Source organism: Frankliniella occidentalis, unplaced genomic scaffold (genome assembly GCF_000697945.3).
Source record: "Frankliniella occidentalis isolate FOCC.00 unplaced genomic scaffold, Focc_3.1 Scaffold54, whole genome shotgun sequence".
In the NCBI taxonomy this organism is placed as follows: Eukaryota; Metazoa; Arthropoda; class Insecta; order Thysanoptera; family Thripidae; genus Frankliniella; species Frankliniella occidentalis.
This window is the reverse complement of record NW_026267184.1, coordinates 1274968-1279130: the sequence shown is the minus strand read 5'-3', so window position 1 is coordinate 1279130 and position 4163 is coordinate 1274968.

Here is a 4163-nt window from a genome sequence, read left to right as displayed (position 1 = left end):
GACCGTAAACCTGAATAGCGCGAACGTTTTGCTTTATGGTCCGTGCCGGGCCCCTGGGGAGTCGCACGGGGCGGCCGTAAACGTTAACGGCTCCCTTTTTTGTGTACGTAAGTCTCGACGGCGTCCTTCCGTCTTTGCACCCATGGCACAGTTGTTTACGTGTAGGTAAAACCAACGAAATGTTGCCTATCGTACCAAAAACAAAGAGACCGTCTCCTTCCTTACTTCTTCAGCTGCTTCAGCGCAGTAGAAACGATGCCCTATTATGCTGTGTGAAGTGTCGAGATTAGGATTATAACAATCTCGAAACGGTTATGATGAAGATATTTTAACAATAACACTCTTAGTTCCTTACAAACAGCGGTGTTCGTATTACGAAGAATTTGTTTGTAACTTACAAAGGATCTTAAGCAGCCATATTACGAACGATTTTCCTTCATATTACGAACACCCCCCATTCGTAATACGTAAAGCCTCGTTTGTAATACAAACCAGGCTCTTCGTAATACAAACAATTTGTTTGTTATACAAATGCTCCAAATCATTTGTACGTTACGAAGAGCAGTTGTTCGTAAGGAACTTGCAGTGAATCTCAAAACGTTAAACGATTACTTGAAAGATTAGAATGATCTCAGTCCAATACTTCGACTACAGTGCGAGTACGACTTGAAAGTGTGAAAGTGACTCCTTATTCAAAAGTATGAATTAAACACCCATTTTTTTCTCCACCCCTCCTCCTAGACACATTCCTATGACTGGTCATCTATTTCGCGTTGCTGAGGTGTGGCTCTGCGCAGACCTATGGGCAATAGGGGGGGGGGGGCTGTCAGCTGATGCGGCGTGAAGCGCACCAGGAGGACCACCCCTGTACCCTGCGGCGCACGTGCGCGCACCTGCCACTACGCCCCGCCACCCCCGCCGCTTTCCTTCATCGACACATTATTGGCAGTGTGTGTGTGGGCGAGCGCGCGCGAGCTGCCAACTTAATGCGCGAATCGGTATTATATACCCCCGCGGGACAAAGAGAATGATCACCATATCCATCAGGCGGGCTAATAACGTTGAGGCGATGACGGTGATTATGATCGTATCCGGCGAAGATGAGCCCCCGCCCTCCGCGCCTCCGCCCCGTCGGTCACATTATCACCGCCGTGCTCGTGCGGAGAGGTGAGAAGAATCGCGGAAGGGGTCATTTCCGCGCCGCATCTGTATTCACATCGCCACCGTGGCCACTGCGAGTAATGGCGGCAACGCACCGCGCAAACGCTGCTGCTGCTGCTGCTGCTGCTTATTGGCAGCGCGCAGCTCGACCCGACCCGCACCTAAATGTCACACGCGTCAACGCCCCCCGCCACCCCCAGCCGCGTGAAATTTTCTTCCGATTCCCAAACACGTTATAGGTGTGCTGTGCGCACAAATATTTTTTTAAAAACCCGCAAAATTACTGTCGAACAGCTGAGCCTATGACGCAGGTCGACGCTGAAAATGATAGTCCTACGATTTTTTTCTACTGTTGAATGTATTTCTACTTTTTGTTGTCGAGTGTGTGATTTTACATGGAGGCAATTTTTACCCTGAATTTAAAATGATCTAAAAACGGTCGTTAAGGTGATTTTACAATATATTTTTTTAAATACATGTTTAAGTTTACTTTTGTGTGTGTCTGTCTTATGTGTGTACTTACCGGCCGGGCCCGCATGCTGCCGAGATGGTTAATCCAGAGGGGTGGCTGGTGCGTGGTGCGCGGGGCTGAGATCGCGAGTGGCGCCCCTCGCCGCCCCTGCGCAGCTTTTATACTGCGCCCCACCTTCCCCCCTGGACCTCCTCACGGAGAACAGCTAGAACTCCCCTTCGGAGAGGAGCTCCTCCTTCTCCTTCTCCTCGGACGCGGATGGCAGCGCACGCGTACCGACACGGGGAGGCACGCGCGTGCGTGTGGTGGGGGCGGCGTGCGCGCGCGCGCGCGTCTGCGGCGGGCGGCGGCGGCGTTGGGATAGGGTAGGGTTGTGCGCGCGCGCGTGCGGCTGACTGGGATCTGTTCTGCCATCCCCACACCCCCTCGTAATACCATAGTAGTAGTGGTGATGATAACTTATGCGGCATCTAGAATATTTAAATGGGCGTGCGAATATGTAACCCTTTGTCTGCGCTTGTGTGTGTGTGTGTGTGAAGCACGTAATGGCACGCGTTGACGAGCAAGTCGGACACCGTGTTACATGCCGGCGCCCAAATCGCTTCCTAGACACGAGTATGTACTAGTACACATGCGTGTTCGAGTGCGTTAACGGTGGGCGGCTGCGGCGGCTGCCCCGCTTCGTGGGTGGAAGACATCGATTTGGAGGTTATGTGTACCACTTTTTTCGCCTTGGCGCCGCTTCGGATACGCTGCCTGCTTCCCTTGCCCTGGCGCCTCGGCCAGGTGCAGCTGGCGGGGTCGCTCGTGGAGGAGGAGGCGATGACGGACGTGATGGTGGTGGCGATGGCGCGCGTCCACGTGATCGGGTCCGGTGGTGCGTGTATGGTTCACCACCCCGGTGAGTGATGGCCGCTGGCCGTGGTGTGTCCGGGCCAGCAGCGGCAGCAGCTCGCGCGCGCATCCATTAGGTCGCCGGGGCCATAAATCAAGGCCTCCTGGAGCCTCTCCTGGAGTCGCCTGGAGTCGGTCGCCTGGAGGAGCCGCGGCGCGCTGAGCGGAGGGGCGTGGGAAACCCTTTGGCACATTTGGCACGGGTACGCTAATGCGACAGGCGCCGAGCGGAGGCGACCAGCAGTGTGAGAAGGGCAAAGGGCAGCGTCTCACAGGGATTTTTCCTGACCCTCACGATGGATCACTGTTATTTTTGGGTTCTCGGGAAACTATCGTCCATCGTAGATTTTTAAGTAATAGATAATTTTTTGCTACGTAAAAGTCTCTCAAGTTATAGTGCTTTAAATCGACTTTATAATGTATCTTTGGTTTGTCGCAAGTTGGCGTTTTCAATTAATGAACCGTTGAAGCCCGCGGCCGTTTGGTCCGGTTGTCTGCGTCGTCGTGAAGTAGGGGCGGGGGGTGGGGGGAGATTAACCCTTCCGCGGGAGAAATATACTGCTCGCTGCCGAAGCTGCCGTCGTCGCGTCGCCGACTCGGATGTGATCTGCGGCGGCGGTGGTGGGTCGACGCAATTAAAAGCGAATCGTGACGGAGAACCAACTACTTCTCTACCCTCCGGGATGAGAAATCCTCCCCGGGGGGCGCGGTGGCGGCGGCGGGTCGACCCCGCCACCTCCTCGCCCGGACCGGGAGTCGGATCCCCTGTCTGCTGGTATAGAGCTGCGTCCGCCTGGGGAAGGCCTACTTCATCCTCATCCTTCTCCTCATTCCATCATGTGTAGTAGCAGCAGGTCAGGCCGATGGGGATAAGGATGCATGTGGCGTGATACTCGTGCAGCCGTCGTAGGGTCGGCCACCAGGATCACGACGAGCACCACCACCACCGCCGCTACCACACCCAAGGAAAGACCATTCTTGGACCGTGTCCATTGACTTGTCCCTTAAATGTTGGATAATCGAAATAAATAGTCTCGCTTGACCTCTATGCGAATTCGCACTGCCCTACACGCAGAAAAATAAAATTCAGTTCCGTGCAAATCGGTTCAACTGCGCAATTTTACACCCGTGCAAAAAAGTTAGCTGGGTGTAAAAATATTTAGCTGTTGAACTAAGTGGCATTAGCTGCACAGGTAATAAACGGTGCGGTTTACTGGATAGCTAAAAAATTAACCCTGGTGCTAAATAAATTAGCCGAGTATATTCAGTTAATTTTTCAGCTGCAGTGCTAAAAACTTAGCAGAGCACTTTTTTTTTTCTGCGTGTGTACCAATGCACTTGATTCAATAAGAAGTGGGTGCACCTCCTCCACCACCACCACCACCATCCTGGCGGGGCAGATGATGATCGCCAGGACCCCGCCGTCATGGCCATAAACATCGCGATCACGATCACCGCCACCGGGAGCCCCCCGACAGACGCCGCCGTGCTGCTGGTAGGTGGTGCTAATTGTAATACCAGCTCATAGACGCTTCCGGAACATGTTTATTCTCCCCTCCCCCCAAACTCTTTTGCTCCCGCTCACACAAACACTCATGCTCTCTCTCTCTCTCTCTCTCTCTCTCTCTCTCTCTCT